Genomic DNA, 19,476 nt, shown 5'->3' with positions numbered 1-19,476 from the left:
TACAAGCAGAGCTTCTTAATAATCCCTCATAACTTTAGCTAGATGTTATAGTTTATTGCAATTGCCTAAAGGTAGTAATTTTCAGAGCCTCAGTTCTATCAAGTTTTCTTTATACAACTGTCCATATAAGATAGCTTTTTTTTTTTTTTTTTAAATTGGAAGCCTAACCATTTCTATCCCAACTTCGCTCCAGTTACTTGAATAATAGTTTTATACTAAAACAATAATTGACAAAGCAGTAGAAGCCAGAAAATTTGGGTCCCATAAAATCAGCTTTTTGAATAAATTCATTGGGTAAACAGGAAGGTTATTTGTGGTCTTTGTATCTTTTTTTTTTTTTTCCAGCTTTAAAATACAAACATTGCTAATTACTGTATACATGATTTTTGTACCTCCCCTGTTTTCAGATTATTCTGAACAAGTATTAGTAGTGATATAAGGAAAATCTATATGATAAGGTATTATATGTATGTTGTATATTTATCATGCTTGCCCACAACACTAATTCCTATTTCTTAGAATTCCTTTTTGGCCTATTCCTTGTCTTCATTCAGTTGTTGGGTTTTTTTTTTTTATTTCCAGGCTGAGTTTTTTAAGACTATAAAGTTAAAAACTGAGCTAAAGTTCACAAACAGTTCCCTGCATGTATTTTTTTATTACCAATCTTTCAGAGTTTATTGTTTAAATTATTTCCTTGGGGCAGGTAGGTGGCGCAGTGGATAGAGCACCAGCCCTGAATTCAGGAGGACCCGAGTTCAAATTTGGTCTCAGACATTTAACATTTCCTAGCTGTGTGACCCTGAACAAGTCACTTAACCCCAGCCTTAGGGGAAAATAAATAAATAAATAAATTCCCTATCTTTTTTAAAAAATGAAAGAAATAGAAGAAAGCGAAAGTCACTTAGAAAGAAAAAATGTTTAGCTTTCCTTGGGAACTGTTATATCCCTTTAAACTTAACCCTCTTCTAAATTTATCTATTTTGCTTGAGAGTGTCATCATTTTTTAAAACATCCAATTTTGTATCTCAGAGAAATCCTCAATTCTTATCTTTTTAATTTCCCCCTCTACCACATCTCAGCAGTTACCAAGTTTTGTTGGATATACCACTAAATCATTTTTCTCATTTAATATCTTCTATTCACATAATCACTACTTTAGTCTAAGTCCTCATCAACTCTCATCTGGATTTTTCCAATACCCTTTTAACTGACTTCAAGCTTCTAGTTTCTTTTCATTCCCTCACAGCTGCCAAAAAAGTAAACATCCTAAAGTGTAAATACCATTCTATTTCTCAAGAACTTTAAATAGCTCCTTATTCCCTCTCTGTTTCAATGCAGGTACCTCAGATTGGCATTTGAGGCTTTTCAGTTTGGTTCCAGTATACCTGTACAAGTGTATGCCACATTGTTTCTTTACAAACTGTGATCCATTTTGTGGGTTGTCCCTACTCCCATGCATGCCTGCCTTATGACTGTCTTAGAATTCCATGCCACCTTCTTTGGGAAGTTTCCCTTATAACCTACCCCAGTTATTAATGCTCTCTTCCTCATGTAATCACATATAATCTTATCTGTTAATATATTAACTTTTCTTAAGTAAAATGTAAAAGAACCATTTTGCTTTATCTTTCTTGCATGTAGTAGGTGCTTTGTGAATACATATTAGACTGGATTGAATTTTAGTGACTTTCTTAAATATAAATCAGTTTAGTATGTCAGTTGGTTTGTTCCCAACCAGAGATTAGTGGCAGTGAGTTGGATTTTAGTCTTAATTTCTCTTTGTTTACTGGTTGTAGTACACATGTCTGTCTGGCTATCTTACATATGTGTGTACCATTGATCATAAGGGGAATAGTGTAAGACAATTTAAATGAGAATAAATCCATTTCTTCAAAATATACTAGAAACTTTTCCAGTAAATAGCAGGAATAAAGAAAGCATGTTTCTATCCCCCAGTATTATTTGATGTGATTCTTGAAATACCAGCAATAACTGTATTCAATGTTTGTGTTTAATCTGTGACAGTAAAATGAAAAAGTTGCAGAAAGTTAATTTGTTCTTTTATTTACATGGCAATCAAACTATGCAAGGGGTATTATACAGAACTTAATGAAATAACTAAATTTATTTGGAGGAATAAAAGAACTAGAATATCAAGGGAAATAATGAAAAAAGTTAAGGATGAAGGAAGGACATCATTTCCAGATCTAAAAAAAAAATCTTTATATCAATTTCCCATATATGGGTTTATGAGAAATTTAATACAAAGATTTTCCCCCCGTAGTCTATCACTTCATTCTTATCCTAGATGATGATTCATTAATTGTATTTTACAGAAGTTTTTCAGTTTCATGTAGCCAAAATTATTTTCTCTTTTTCACTTGTCTCTGACCCTTGTCTGAGTGGGAATACATTTTCTTTCCAAAACTATAAAAGATCAACTTCTCTCTCCTAATTTTTTATATAGCATGATCTTATATACATGTATATATAGCTAGCTAACAAATATTTTAAGACCAATTGATAAGTGGTCAAAATATATAAATTTATAAAGATTTAAAAAGAGCTGAAGAATTCTCTAAATTAATAGTACTAAGGGAAATGCAAATCAGAACAACCTGAGGTTTTAACCTCAGACCTTGCAATTGACAAAGAGGGGAATAGTCAATGTTAGAGGGATTGTGGAAAGATAGGCTCATTAATGCATTGTTGATGGAGCTGGGGATCCTTTTGGAAAGGAATCCATGTAAGTAAATAGAGTGGCCAAAATACCCTTGGTCTTTGACCCAGAAATTCCACTGCTAATCATAAATACCCAAAGAAGTGACAAAAGAAAAAAAAACTTATATAAAATATAAAATTTAAAGCAGCCTTTTCCTTTTTTGGGGATATAGTGAGGAATGGAAACAAAATTGGTGCCCATTAATTGGGAAGTAGCTATATGTTATTGTAGTATATTAATAAAATAAAAATAATAAAATTATCATTGTGCTTAAAGAAATTACAAATGATAAATACAGAAAAGTCTAGAAAGACTGAAATGAATTGATATAAAAAGAAGTTAGAGTCAAGAAAAATTATTTGTAATAACCACAATATAAATTGAAAGAACAAACATACACACACAAAGATTTAAAAAGAATAAATGGCCCCAAAGAAGGATATGAAAAGATCCCTCCCATAATCCTTTGCACAGGCTGGGGGGTCAACAGGTATAGAATATTTAATGTGATGTCAGATTTTTTTCAGCATATCAATTTTGCAGAATTGTTCCTATCAAAAATTTATTGGGAGAGGATTCTGGGAAGGTAGTTAAGTAGGTCAGAAAATCTCAAGCTCTCCAGCTTTCCTTTACACGTAAAGCAAAATTGTTCCTGAAGGCGAATGTAGAGCAATAAAAACAAATAAGAGTTGGCATAGAACAGTGGTCCTCCTAGAACAATCCAAAGAAAAAGATACCGGGACTAAGGTTTGGTCAGTATGAATGGTAAACTTCTCCAGGCTAATTCCACTGAAATAGCAAGCTAGATAGTTCAGGAGGTAGCACTGGCCCCACCCACAGGGATTTTCATACCTCCTGAACAGCTTGGGGCATCCAGCATCTGAGTTAGGGAAGATTGGGACCCTCTGCTGATAAGTAAGGGCCACCAGACCCAGTTGTGATGCCAAGACTTAACTCTGGGTAAGAAGGAGCTTCTGTGCCATGGGTGCAGAAGCTGTGAGGCAGTAACTCTGCTGGCTAGAAACTCTTAAAGAGCAAAGTTCTTGGTTTCAATTCTAGGGCAGTGGGGAGAACTGATGGAGGAAGGACTTGAGGCCAGAGACACCATCCCCCAGACCTCAGGACTAGAGAAAATTATACTAAGAAGCTCCTACAAATAAAAATGATATATTTTTTAAATGAGCAGGAAAAGGAAAGAGTACTAAATCATAGAAAGTATGGGAATAGGGAAGATCAGAGTTCATCTTCAGAGGAGCATGCTGAAGTAAAAAAGTATCTCCTATCCCAGAGTAATGGTCACCTGTCCAAAAAAGAATTCTTAGCAGAACTCAGAAAACACTTCAAAAATCAAATGAGAGAAATTGAGGAAGAACTTAAAAAAAAAAAAAAATCCAAGAGAAACAAAATGTCTATGAAAAGAAGTCAACTGGTTAGAAAAGGAGATATCCAGAATGTTAAGGAAAAAAATGTCTCCTTGAAAACTAGGATTTAGCAAGGGGATTAGGCAAGGGGAAGCCAATGAAGTATATGAGACCAAGAAATAATAAAACTAAATATAAAGAATTTTTAAAAATAGAAAAGAATGTGAAAAATCTTATAAGAAAAACAATTGGTCAGAGAACATCAAGAAGAGAAAACAATTACCTGAAAGCTATGATTTAAAAAAAAAAAAAATTAGAGAAATAGAGAAAATTGTCCTGAAATGTTAGAACAAGAAGGGAAAGTAGAAATAGGAAAAAAAAAAAATCCAGTCACCATCTGAAAGATCTTACAAGGAAAACTTACAACCTTACTGCTGTGAACCCCAGATCAAAGAGAAAATATGAACAACAACAATAAAACACAATTAGACAATCACATGAAAACTAGCAGTGACTATATTAAGAGACTACAGATCTTGCAATACTATATATTGAAGAGCAAAAGAATTGGGGTTTGCAAGTAGAAATTTTACCTAGATTTCTATATACCTAGAAAAATTAATCATAAACCTAAATGGAAAAAAAATCAACATTTAATGAATTAATAGACTTTCAGGATTTTGTTGCCAAAATATTTTAACTTAATAGAAAATTTGACATAAGATCCAAGAAAAGGTAAGCATCAAAGACTAATTTCAAGAGACTCATGGAGGACAAAAGTATGTTTAGTATATGGAACTGTAAAGCCACATGTCTAATTTGTCATTAGTAAATTGGGTGGTTCAGAAGAAAAATTAGGGTAGAACTGAATATGATTATGATTCTAAAAAAGACTGTAGGAGGAGGTAAAAAGAATAATTAGGTTTTATGAATGAAGTATGAGCAAGAATTGACAGGAATTAGGTTGAGGAGGAGGGTCTCACATTGGAAATGGATTAAAGAGGGAACACTATATATATATAAAAGTCTTCTAAATTTATAAAGAAATAAGAGAATGGAGGAATAGAATGGGGGGGTGGCACATAAAAGGGTGTGTAGATTACTGAGAATGGGATAAACAGGAAGGGAAGGTTCCCTAGAGGGGGGAGTAGATTAAGGAATAGCAAGACAAGGTAGTACAGAGAAGGAAAGTAGACAAATCAGCAGGAATAGAAAATAAGAGACAAACACAACAACAGAATCAGAAGTAGAATTTATTAGAAAAAAAATGGGCTTTACATACGATATATGTGTGTATATATGTGTTTGATTATAGATGTGTATCTGTGCTTAATTGTTGCATTCTGGCAGGGGGGGTAGGAATAATGTAAAAACATACAACAAAGAACAAAAGAAAACCTAAAAGGAAGCAAAAAAAAAAATAGACAACTGAACAAAATGTTCAGTATTTATTACATAGGCTTTCTTGAAATGGAAATATTTTATCTCAAATTATGAGATTTGAATCCTTATGTTCTGCTTTGCATAGGCAAGTGTTTTTTCCCCTTCTATTTTTTCTTTTTTTTCTTTCTTTTCTTTTTTTCTTTTTTCTTTCTTTTTTTTTTTTTCTTTTTCTTTTTCTTTTTCTTTTTTTTTTTTTTTTTTTTTTTTTTTTTTTTTTTTTTTTTTTTTTTTTTTTTTTGCTGAGGCAATTGGGGCTAAGTGACTGGTACCCAGGATCACACAGCCAGGAAGTGTTAAGTGTCTGAGGTCTGATTTGAACGCAGGTCCTTCTGACTTCAGAGCTGGTGTTCTATCCACTGCACCACCTAGCTGCCCCCTTTTTTCTGTTTTCTATTTAAGTTTAAAGTAGTTTTAAAAATTAGGGTTTTTAAAAAAGCATTTGCTCTAGGAGAAGGATATAAGGATAAAACAAGGTAATCAATAAAAATCTGGGAATGAAGGATGATAACTCCAACCTGTGACCTATTGCTATACATGAAGACAACACCAAGATCTTGCCATCTGAACCTTGATCTTAAGGTTTTGGGACTTTTCTGTGCTCACAGAAACTAACCTTTCCTGTATGTGTTATATTCTTGAATTAGGGTATGAGCTGCTTGAGAGTAGAAACTTTCTTTGTGTCCCCAGTGCTTGGCACAGTGCTTGACACTTACTATTTAAAAAGAATTCAAAATACATGCCTTAATGAATTTTTGCTATTGTTATTCTGTCATATCCTACTCTTCCATGACTCCATTTAGGGTTTTCTTGGCAAAGGTACTTAGAGTGCTTTGCCGTTTCCTTCTCCAGTTCATTTTACAGTTAGGAAACTAAGGCAAACAGGATTAAAAGACTTGCCCAGGGTGCATAGGCATTAAACATCTGAGACCAGATTTGAACTCAGGAAGGTAAATTTTCTTTTCTAAGCCCAACCCTCTGTCTACTAAGGGCCCAAGGACTGAGCCACACATAGTTTTCTGCCTCACTGAATATGACTAGGTAATAAATTTACATATGAAGAACAACATTTTCTCCATAGTTTTTTTCCTTGGTAATTGGACTCTGTTTATTCATAAGACAATATTTGTGACAACTTTAATATACTTTTTGGCTGAAACTAAAATCATATTATTTACCGACAATGTTGTCTTAAAGTTTGTTAATTGTATTGTGTGAGTGTTGTGATTATATTTTTGAGAGTTAAATAAGATAACAGATTAATGTGCATGTTTAGGTACTTTTATTGTTTTGCCTGAAACTTAAAATTAGTATAGATAAATTTTTGAAATACAATTTGCTATAATTTTAATTAAATGTCACAGTTTTACTTAATGCTTCCTTTAAAAATCTAAAATTATTGAAATGTATTATTTGTAATTTGTACATCAAAATAAGCAAATTCTATAAAATATTTATGTGTCTTCTTAAAAAGTATGCATTTGTGGCTTTATTGTGTGTTATTAAATGAGGGTATTTCTAAAGAAAAACAGTTTACAGTCTAATAATCCCTTTTTGCCTCACTATTACTGTCATCTGGGCCTTTGAAGTGTTGTTTCAGAAACTAGAAATATACCAAGTGATGAGTCATATTGACAATTATAGCTGTGTCATTTGGAAACTCTAGTCAATACCTAAAGTACTTAAGATTGAGTGGCTATGACTGCCTTCAGTCCCTTGCATGTATTAAACAGAACAGGATATAGAAAGTATTAGCATTTTCTGTGCAATAATAAACAGATCTGCAGTTAAATTTTGAAAAACTGCTTATCTGAGCATTTATTAGAGTAAATTGATAAACTTTTAGGAACATATGCTAAAGATGGTGGGGTTTGTTTTTTTTTTTTATTTTATTTTGTATTCACTTTTAGCTTTTTAAAAAAATTTGAGTTCTAAATTCTTTCCCTATAGCCACTCCCCTATCATTTAGAAAGAAAAGCAATAAACCATGCAAAACAGTTCCATATTAGCCATATTGTCACAAACAAAGCAAGAAAATTTAAGTGAAAAAAGTATGCTTCAACCTGTATGCAGAGATCATTAGTTTTATTTCCCTGGTGGATAACAATTTTTAACGAGTCCTTCAGAATTATCTTGTTGATCATTGTTATAATATTGCTATTACTGTGTACAATGATCTGGTTCTATTCACTTCATTAGTTCATTAGTTTTTCTAGTTTTTTTTTTTTTTTTTTTTTTTTTTTTTTTTTTTTTTTTTTTTTTTCTGAAACCATCCTGCTTGTCATTTCTTATAAAGCATTAATGTTTGGTTATAATCATATAGCACAACTTTTTGAGCAGTTCCCCAAATGATAGCCATCCCCTTGATTTCCAGTTCTTTACTACCACAAAAAGAGCAACTATAAATATTTTTGCTCCCTGTTTGTCATTATAGCCACTCTTTTTGTGATGGCTAAGAATTGGAAATCAAAGGGATGCCTATCAGTTGAGCAATGGCTAAACAAGCTGTGATATGTGATTGTAAAGGAACGTTGTGCTATTAGAAATGACAAGCAAGATGATTTCAGAAAAACCTGGAAAGACTTCTGTGAACTGATTCATGATTAAGTGAACAGAACTAGGAGAAAGTTATCCTCACGAACAGCAATATAGTTTGATGAAGAACTGTGAGTAACTTAGCTATTCTTATAAATATAGTGATCCAAGATAATGCCAAAGGACTCATCCATTTCAAGAGAAACAACTGATACTAAGACTGCCATCCTTCCTGCTGGGTGTATGTGTGAATGGATGTATATACATATATATTTATATATATTTGTGTGTGTGTGTGTACATAATATATATTCACTTAACTAATATTTTTTTCCAAATTATGTAAAAATAGTTTCAACATTCACTTTTTTTTTAATTAAAGCTTTTTATTTTTCAAAACATATACGTGGACAATTCTTACACATTAGCTTGCAAAACCTTGTGTTCTGATTTTCCCCCTCTTCCCCCACGCCCTCCCCTAGAGGACAAGTATTCCAATATATAACATTCACTTTTGTAAGATTTTGCATTACACTTTTTTTCCTTTCTTCCAACTTCCCAAGACAGCAAGACAGTCTGACATAGATTAGACAAGTACAATCGTTTTAAACATATTTCCAGAGTAGTCATGTTGTGAAAGAAAAATCAAAACAAAAGGGAAAAATCATGAGAAAGAAACCCTGCTCCACCTACCCCCCCAAAAAAAAAGAAAGAAAAGAAAAGAAAAAGAAAAAAAACACTGTACTTCCGTAGTTCTTCCTCTGGCTACAGATGTCATTTTCCATTCCAAGTCTATTGGAATTATCTTATATCATAGTAGTGTTGAGTCTGTCATAGTTAATTGTCATGCAATCTTGCTGTTATTGTGTGCAATGTTCTCTTGGTTCTGCTCACATCACTCAACTTCAGTTCATGTAAATCTTTCCAGACTTTTCTGAAATGAACAATCATTTTTTATAGAATAATAAATAGTTCTTAATGATATTCAGGTTTTAATCAAATGTTTGATGGTTGTCCAGAATGCATGTTACAAGGCAATATAAAGAAGCATGAAATAAGTACCCAATCCTCAAGGAATATGTAATCTAGTTGTGAGGATAAGACATATATGTGAAAAAATATCAGGTAGTGTGATGTAATAAATGGTAATGCCAAATGAAGGATATGTAGATTCATTGCTATTAGAGCTTAGAATAGGAAATGATGAAAGAAGGCTTTACAGAAGATTTGGAATATGGCTGAATATTTAGGATTCTCCTTAAGAGAGGAGTAGAATAAAGAACGTTGGAGTCAAGAAGACCTGAGTTCAAATTCTGCCATAGATACTGACTAGGAATGTTACCCTGGACAAGTTATTTAGCTTCTTAACCTTAATTTCTTCTTCTGTAAAATAAGAGTATTAATAATGGTACTTAACTCACAGGGTTGTTGTAGCTATTATCTGTGGCTGTTATCTCTTTTATGAGATAACATGTAAAGTACTTGACAAACTTTGAAGCATTTTTGAAATGCTAGATAGAACTGGTAGTTGGTAGGCAGAGAGATGGAGGAGGAAAGGCATAAAGGCTGGAGAGTAAAGAATATGTTTTAGATAAATTGCAAATAAACTAGTTGAATTTGATAAGAGAGGACTCCAAAGTGGGGATTATCCCTGCAATTTTCAGTTCTTTACCACCATAGAGAGATATGCTGTAAATATATTTTAGAACATACAGGTTCTTTTCCATTTTCCCTAATCCTCTTTAATAGTGGTATGGCTATGTAGAGAAAATTTCATAACTTTGAAAGCATAATTCCATATGTCTCTTCATAATGGTTAGATCAGCTTACTGATCCACCAGCAAAGAATTACCACCAGTTTTTCTACACACCCTCCTACATTTGTCACTTTCACCTATCATTTTAGCCAATCTGATAGGTGTAAGATATATTATTTTAAATTTGCATTTCTTTAATCATTAATGATTTGGAACATATTTTTTCACATTACTGTAAACTGTTTTGATTTCTTCATTGGAAAATTGACTTCGTATACTTTGCCCATTTTTCTAGTGGGAAATGGCTCACATTCTTATAATTTGACATGTGTGTGTGTGTGCATGTGATATATATTTAAGGAACTATATAAAATTCCCCCCACCCTCAATTTTCTGCTTTCCTTCTGATCTTGGCTACATTTGTTTTATTTATGCAAAGCCTTTTTAATTTAATGTATTCAAAATTATCCACTTTACATGTATGTAGACTAAATATCCATTTTGACCCTATCTTGGTAAATGATGTAAGATATTGGTCTCTGCCAGACTGCTTTCCAGCTTTCTAAACAATTTTTTACCAAATAATGAATTCTTATCCCCAAAACGTCTTTACATTTGTTAAACGAGATGACTATATTCATTTGCTGCTATATATTATATATTTCTGCCTTTCTATTTCTTAGCCATTATGAGATAGTTTTGATAATTACTGCCATATGTTGTAGGTTACAATCTGATACTGCTAAATCTCCATCCTTGATTTACATTTTTATCCATTTGTTCCTTTGATGTGCTTGATCTTTTATTCTTCCAAATTCATTTTGTTATTATTTTTTCTAGCTCTGTAAAGCAATAGTGAGTAATATAATTGAGATGGCATTGAATATGTAGATAAATTTTAATAAAATTGACATTTTTATCATATTGGCCCTGACTATATTAATATTTCACCAAATCTGATTTTACTTGGGTACAAAGTTTTTTATGGTTTCATTCATAGATATCCTGGGTTTGTTTTGCTGCATTCTCAGGTATTTTATACTATCTAGAGTTATTTTAAATGGTATATATCTAGCTATTTCTTTCTCCAGAATCCTATTGGTAATATGTAGGAATTCTGGTGATTTGTGTGTTTGCCTTATATACTGCTACTTTGCTGAAATTATTATTATTTCAATTAACTTTTTAGTTAAATCTTTAGGATTTTCCAAGTATGTCAAAATATCATCTGAAAAAAAAAAAAAATTTATTCCCTCATTTCTTGTTCTTGATTCTTTCTATTTCTTTTTCTTCTATTGTTGCTATTGCTAGGATTTCCAACACAATATTAAATAATATTGATGACAGTAGGCACCTTGTTTCATACTTGATCTTTTTGGGAAGACTTCTAGCTTATCCCCACCACAAACATTACTTGATAAATGGCTTTAGGTAAATGCTTCTTATCAGTTTGAGTAAAAGTTCATTTATGCATATACTTTCTAGTTTTTTAACTAGAAATAAGTGTACTTTAGTTGTTTCTTCATCTATATGATTTTTATTTTCATTATTGAGAAAATCAATTATGTTAATAGTTTTCCTTATGGTAAACCATCCCTATCTTTTGTGTTAGGAATCTCATTTGGTCAAAATGTATAATCTTTGTAATATATTGTTGTCATCTTTTATCTAGTATTTTATTTAGGATTTTTACATCCATATTCACTAATAAAATTGGTCTATAATTTTCTTTCTCTGTTTTTGCTTTTTCTGGTTTAGGTATCACTATCGTATTTATTTCATAAAAATTTGTTGTAAAAAAAAAAAAGGGATAGGATCCCCTTTTTGCCTATCATTCCATATAATTTATTTGATATTAGAATTAGATTAGTTGTTTTTTAAATGTTTGATAAAATTTACTTGTAAATCTTATCTGGTTCTGGTGCTTTTTTCTTAGGAAGCTCATTTATGACCTGTTCAACTTCTTTTTTAAAAAACAGTTCTATTGAGATTTTCTATTTCCTCTTCTGCTAATTTGGGCAGTTTGTATTTTTGTTAATATTTTTCCATTTCACTTAAGTTGTTAAATTTATTGACATATAACTGGACAAAATAATTCTTATAATTGCTTTGATTTTATCTTCTTTGGTATAGTCATCCTCTTCTCTTTATCATTAACCAATTTTTAAAAATTGTACTATCATCTCTTTATAGTTCAGGGGTTTTCTTACACTCAATTTTATTAATTTCATCTTTAAATTTTAGGATTTCCAGTTTAGTGTTTAATTAGGGATTTTTATTTGTTCTTTTTCTAATTGTTTAGTTGCATATCCAGTGTTCTGCTCTTTTTTTTTTTTTTTTTTTTTGATATAAGCACTTAGAGATATAAATTTTCCTCTGATTAATGCTTTTGCTATGTCCTATAGGTTTTGATATGTTGTTTCATTATTGTCGTTTTCTTTAATGAAATTACTGATTGTTGTTTATTTTTTTAGTTGTTTAGTTCTAATTAGGTTTTTCCCCCTATGTTTCGTTGGCCCATTATTAAAGATAATTTTTATTACATTGTATTCTGTAACAGAAACATTTAATATTTTTGGTTTTCTGCCTTTACCTATAAAAAATTACTTTATCTTAGTATATAGTCAGTCTTTGTAAAAATGTAAAAATCATGTACCACTGAGAAAAAGATTAATTTTTCTATTTCCATTCACTTCTCTCCAAATATGATATTTGATTTGTCCAAAATTAAATTTATTTCCTTAACTTTCTTATTTATTTTTTGGTTAGAGTTGTCTGGTTTTGAGAGGGAAATTAAAGTCTCCCACTATTATAATACTATATTTCCACCTATAATTAGTTTAACTTTTCTTTGAAAAGATTGCATTTCAGCAAATATTCATCTTAAAAACATTTTTTGTGGCTAATTATCAAAAGAAAGAGTCAACATCCAGAATAACCAATGATATTTTTATATAATCCTTTATAGAACTTTTGAAATTCTGCCACTTTTGGCTTTGTTTCCCTTCCCTTGGTGTTAATAGTTTGCAGAATGTATTTAGTTTTGCTGTAAAATTTGTTCTTCATCCCTTTAGATATATTTCTTCATATTTCTACATACATTTCATATTTATTGTCTTTCATGGGACCTTACTAACATTAATAGATTGGAGTGTATTCAGCCTTTCTGATTGTTGAACATATAGTTGCAAATCTTGTGTTATTACAATAGACTACTTATGAATATTTCTCTAAAGTTTCTTTTTCCTTATAATTCCTGTTTCAGGAATAAAGTTCTAACATTGGAATAGCTGTTTGAAGAGATGTTCAGTTATGTGATTTTATTGTGTATTGCTAAATTGCTTTTTAAAGTAAATTTCACTATTCTACAGCCCCACCAAATTTATATTTCTGATAATTCTGTGACTGTTGGATTTTTAATTATTCTTGGATATTTTTCTATCTTAACATTGTCTTAATTCATTTTTACTTGATTATTAGAGGACTTGACTTTTCTTTTTGACTGCAGTGAACAATATTTATGTCTTCTAACCCTATTCCCCACCTTTAAAGAAAAACATCATATATTAACTATGGCCAAGATGAGTCATTAACATTGAACCACAATTAGTCACATTATTATAATGACTTTTTTTTTAATGTGAATTTTGCTTCTGCTTATTTCATTCTGCTTCAATTTATATAACTTCCCTATGTATTTCTGACTTTCTATTTTTTCCTATTACTATTTTAAATAGTTTTTTGTTTTTTCCCAATTATGTGTAAAAACAATTTTGATGTTCTTCTCACCTCCCCAATTTTGAATTCCAAATTTGTCCCCCCTTTCCCCATTGAGGAGGGAAGCAAATTGACATGCATTACACATGTGTAGTCACACAAAACACATTTCCATGTAAGTCATGCTGTGAAGAAAAACACAAGAAACCCAAGAATAATAAAGAAAGCAGAAAAAGTATATTCATCCTGCCTTCAGGCTTTTCCAGTTTTCTTTGGAGAGAGCAGAATTGTCTTGGATCATTGTATTGATGCAAATAGCTGAGCTGTTCACAGTAGATCATCACACAATATTGCTCTTACTTTTGCACAGTATTCTTCTGGTTTTACTCATTTCACTCTGCATCATCAGTTCATATAAATCTTTCCAGGTTTTTCTGAAGCCATCCTGCTTGTCAACTCTTAAAGCACAATAGTATTCCATCACAGTCGTATATAGCAACTTGTTCTATTATTCCCCAGTTGATGACCTTCATCTCAAGTTCCAATTCTTTGCCACCATTAAAAGAGCTGCTATAAATATTTTTGTACACATCAATTCTTTTCCTTTTTTGTTTTTTATCTCTTTGGGATATAGACTTAGTAGTGGTGTTGCTTAGTCAAAAGTTATGCATAGTTTTAAAGTTCTTTAGGCATAGATCCAAACTGCCCTCCACAATAGTTGAATCAGTCTACAGTAGTGCATTAATGTTTTCAGTAGTTCACTAATGATTTAATTTTCCCACATCCCCTCCAACAGTTGTCATTTTCCTTTTCTGTCATATTTAGACAATCTATGTGAGCTCAGAGTTGTTTTAATTTGCAGTTCTCTAATTAGTGCTTTAGAACATTTTTTCACATGACTGGATAATTTTGATTACTTTTTCTGGAAATTGCTTGTTCATACTTTGACCATTTATTAATTGAGGAATGACTCTTATCTCTATAAATCTGACTCACTTTTTTATGTTTGAGAAATGAAGGCTTTATCAGAAAAATTTTCTGTAAAAAAATTATTTCACAGAAATGATTATCAATTCTGGTTTTTCTCCATCTGATTTCTTTCCTGTTTATCCTAGTCTCTCTCTCACTCTCTCTATTCTCTCTCTCTCTCCCTGTCCATTCTTAAAAGTGTTTGCTTCTGACTTTTATCTCCCTGAATCTGCCCTCTGTTCTGTCAGGCCTCTCATCCCTAATCCTCTGACCTCCTACTTCTCTTATCCCTTTTGCTTCCTACTTTCCTGTATGGATAGATTTCTACAAATCACTAAGCAGTATTCCTGTTACTCTTATTACATAGTATTCTTTTATATTCATGTAGCTTTTTATCCATGCTCCATTCAATTTTCATCTACTTTATTGCCAGTTTTTTTTGCTAACAAAATAGGGCTTCTATGAATATTTTGGTATACCCAAATTCATTTACAAAAAATACCAATGCCATCAACAGTTCCTTCAATATTGACTATTTTTAAAGTCTTAGCCTCTTGACCAGTTTGTAAAGTCATTCTGGGTTGACTTAAATGTTCATTTCTCAGATTAGTAAGCATTTAGAAGAATGAAACAATCCTTCATATGACTATTAATAATTTTCAGTTTCTTTTAAGTTCATGAACTTTGACATTTATCTGTCAGGGATAGATCATAGTAATATATTTATGTACCAGCCTCTCTGTCTTCCCCAAGTTTCCCCCATCATTCTTTTACATAATTGATTTTGTTAAAAATGTATTCTCATTTATTTTCATCTCTTTAGATTGAATACATTATTTTAGCTTGTCACTATCTTTTGGAACTCTTGATTCTGTTATCTATCATATTACATTTCTCAGTTTCTTGCCATCTGCAAATTTTGGTAAGCATGGTATTTATGATTTTCTAATCTCTCATATTTGTGTAATGCTTTACTGTTTACAAATTATTTTTCTGTCAGCAAGCCTATGAGTTTGATAATTTGCCTTTGATAAAAATGATAAATGTAGCTGGGATGAAGCCCAATCCTTGGATCAGCCCAGTAGAGATCCCCTTTTTCAGTGACATGACTCCATTATACTCATTGTTATTGGTCATTAAACCTTTTCTCATTGTACATAGGTACTTAGTTTAGATGTTCCATTTGGTCCACAAGAATATGAAAGACAGCATGGTATATAGTAAAGAAGACTGGTTAGAAAGTAAAAGGATTTGAGTTAAAAATACCAATTATAATAGGTATTTGGGGGTATGTCGCTTCTCCTTTCTGTCTTACCTGAAGAATGGGGGTGTGGACTTAACAGATGGTTTCTGATTTCTAGGATTCCTTCCAACACCAAATGCTATAAATCAGAATTTGCCAAACACCTTGTTGAAATTCAGGTATGCTATAATCTATAGTATTCCTGAAAAACTACTGATTTAGTAACCTAGTGAAAAAGTAAGTGAGGTTATTCTGAAATAACTTGTTCTTGATAAACTTGTTCTTGAGAACATTCAATAAGGAAATCAAGGATCCTACAATGTCTTATAGTGATCCTTGATTTCCTTATTGAATGTTCTCAAATAATCTTTTAATTATTTGTGGAATTTTTCTAGAAGTGGACATGAAACTCATCAGCTTAGACCATCTCATTTATATTGGATTTCTGTTACTCCTTAATATTTTTTTTTAACATGTCTAGTTTTTGAAAATCAGTTTCTGAAGCAAAATAGAAATTGAAAAATTTTACTTTCATTTGGCCTGTTGGATCTAAGGAAACCTATCCTGGTATAATAATGGATTTGAAGTCAGGAAGACTTCGTAGCATTCTCACTCTCACTGTTATTGGCTTACATTTTGTTTTCTTTCTCAGTTTTTTTTCTTCTTGATCTGATTTTTCATATACAGCAAGATAACTGTATAAATATGTATACATATATTGGATTTAACATAGATTTTAACATTTAACATTATTGGACTACCTGCCATCTAGGGAGAAAGTGGTGGAAAGGTGAGGAAAAAATTTGGAACATAAGGTTTTGTAAGGGTCAGTGTTGAAAAATTACCATACATATGTTTGTTTTGTAAATAAAAAGCTTTAATACAAAAAAATCAAATCAATCAATCAATCCTAACACAGATATTTAATATTTTGGTGATAATGAGAAAATCACTTGACCTCTCTAGGTTCCAGTTGTCTCTCATTTGTAAAATTAAGGACTTTGCTTTCAAAAGTCCCTTTCAGTTCTAGAATTTGAATCCTACAATTTTGCTCCCAGTTTAGGGTTTTTTTAAGGCCTTATTTTGTTGTCCTTAATATTTTGGGGCAAGTTTTTTTTTTTTTTTTTGCATATTATCTTCTTAACTAACACTTTGTTGGCCTATACCACTCTAATGTATTAATCCTTAATTTCATTTTTTGAATGTAACCTAATTTGAGAAATTTGAGATTACCTGAGAACTCTCTTTGTTGCCAAATTGGTCTTTTTATGATTACTTCCTCAAAGGAATAATTTGTGACTTTTATCAAAATTATTCTCTAGTCTGTCAGACCATGTGATTTCTATGTTCTCTTAACTTTTTGAAAATTGTTTTCCTAAGGCTGAGACTTAATATTAGAATATACCCAGCAATTCTTTTCCTTATCTATTAGAAATTTAAATTTAAAAACTTTTAAATGACAGGTGAGAAGTTTAAGAGTAAGAGATAGTAGCTGAAAGGCAAGAAAATACATAAATTGGTAAATAATTTTTTAAGGGAACAGGATACCAAATGCAGGTTCTAGAATTGTAAGGGTGAAAACTCAGATTCAAAACAAAAAGGACTATCTGAAATTTTTATGTTCCTAGGAGAAATTATTTTGAATAAAGAAGAAAAATGATAAAAGTTTCAACAAATATGCTGGTAACCTCAATTCATATACATTGTTTTCTAGTAACCTCTGGCAAAGCAGTAAAAATTTTAACACCTTTCCCAATTAATCAAATGTTCTGTGCTGCAATAAGTATGGAGGTCAAGGAGTACTATATATGAACACTAGAGAAACCATTGATCCTTAGTTGGAAGTGTGATGAGTTTCATCAATTCAACTAACTGTGAAATTAGTTTAAAAACTTTTTTGTTAGGTTACTGCAGTGCAGTCTACATTTCATCACAAAATTTTGTCTTTTTCTTTTTTAATTTAAATTAATGGGATCTGCAATACTACTGAAGTTAGAAGCAAATGGTTAAGGGAGTTGAACCCATGAATGTCCCATAGTACACCACTAGGAAAAAACCAGGAAGACCTGAGTTCAAATTACATCTTTAATACTTAAAGACTTGGTAACCTGGAGAAAGAATAGTCTTCAAACTACAATATTGAGCTTGACTTCAATAATGCACAAAAGAAATTACGTGGGTTTTTAATGAGTTTTTAAGGGATACGTATTTCAAACTAACCTTACTTCTTTTTTTTTTTTTTTTTTTTTGACATTATTAAACTGATGTAGGAGAATTTACCTGGATTTTAAGAGGCATTTGAAAAATCTTTCTCAAAAATATATTTGGATAAGAGGGAAAGGTATATATGGCCTGGAATCACAGTATACTTGGTTTTATTTGAAATTGGTTTGAATGACTGGATCCAAAGAATTTTTACTAAAGATTTCTATTTGAGAATCCCAGAACTCTTCTTATCTCTGTTGTGACCACATTTTTATGAATGACTTGGTTAAAGCTTCTACTTCATTCCCTCATCATGATAGAGAGTTGACCCTGGATCCTTTGAAGTCCATGCCAATGAAGTACGATTTTGGCAGGTTGCCCTTACTGGAAAGGCTTCTAATGAGGGCCAAGTGAGAGGCTTTGTGACCCTGTTGGCTGTCTGAGTTCATTACTGGCAGGTTAGCTGTTAGTGTGTTTGCGTGATTGATATACATAGGTAAAAACATACATACATATAAACATATGTGTATGAGTGTATGTATAAACATGTGATATATATGTATGTGTGTGATAGATATTTGCAGTAGTCCTAATTGAGCTTGATTAAAATGACAAATGATCCTTAAACTTTTATATACCCTCCCTCCCTTTACTTCTGCAATCATGGAATAGACTAGTAGAAAAGGGATCTGAGGGTACAAAACATTCCTAGTTCTTAGATTGTATCCATTCCATCCAGTCAGTTGTTAGTGATTTTCCTTAAAAGCTAGTTTATCTCCCCCTCTCCAGGAGCTCTAGGATCAAATATAAAATACCTTCTCTGATGTTAAGTCCTTCATATCCTGCCTCTTTCCTACCTTTTTCAATTTTTTTTTTTTTTTTTTTTTTTTACACTTTACTACCCTTCACATACTCTGCAACCCAATAAAACTATCCTCACTGTTCTTTGAATAAGACATTTTGTCTTCACTGGATATTTCTCTGAAATTCTGTTCTTTCTCTGCCTTTTGGTCTACCTGGTTTCCTTCAGGCTACATGTGAACATATATACACACAAGAAGGCTTTGCTAATAATCCTCTTTAATCTTAGTATCCTTCCTCTTGGGTTACTCAAGTTATCATTCATTTTCTCTCTCCCTCTCTCTCTCTCCTTCTCTTTCTCCCCCTCCCTCTCTGTCTCTCTCTCTGTCTCTGTCTCTCTCTCTCTGTCTCTCTCTCTCTCTCTCTCTCTCTCTCTCTCTCTCTCTCTCTCTCTCTCTCTCTCTCTCTCTCTCTCTCTCTCTTTCCCTTCCTACCCCGCTCCCATACACACACAGAAACATACATATATACAGTTTGTGTATAGTTGTTTGCATATTGTCTCCCCATTAGACTATGAATTCCTTGAGAGCAGAGAATATTATTATTTTTAAATTTTATAATTATAAAATTTTTTGACAGTATATATGCATGAGTGATTTTTTTTATAACATTATTCCTTGTATTCATTTTTCCAAATTTTCCCCTCCCTCCCTTTACTCCTTCCCC

At 31.7% G+C, this 19,476-nt stretch overlaps 1 protein-coding gene across 1 annotated transcript in view; it reads left to right on the top strand.

The window, feature by feature from the left end:
* KPNA3 (karyopherin subunit alpha 3) overlaps positions 1-19,476 on the top strand; it is an 84,938-nt gene that overhangs the window by 26,523 nt on the left and 38,939 nt on the right. The window lies entirely within an intron of this gene.

The sequence above is a fragment of the Sminthopsis crassicaudata genome, chromosome 3, assembly GCF_048593235.1.
Source record: "Sminthopsis crassicaudata isolate SCR6 chromosome 3, ASM4859323v1, whole genome shotgun sequence".
Taxonomy (NCBI): Eukaryota; Metazoa; Chordata; class Mammalia; order Dasyuromorphia; family Dasyuridae; genus Sminthopsis; species Sminthopsis crassicaudata.
The sequence above is the reverse complement of the archived record's forward strand: the minus strand, read 5'-3'. Positions and strand labels throughout refer to the sequence as shown.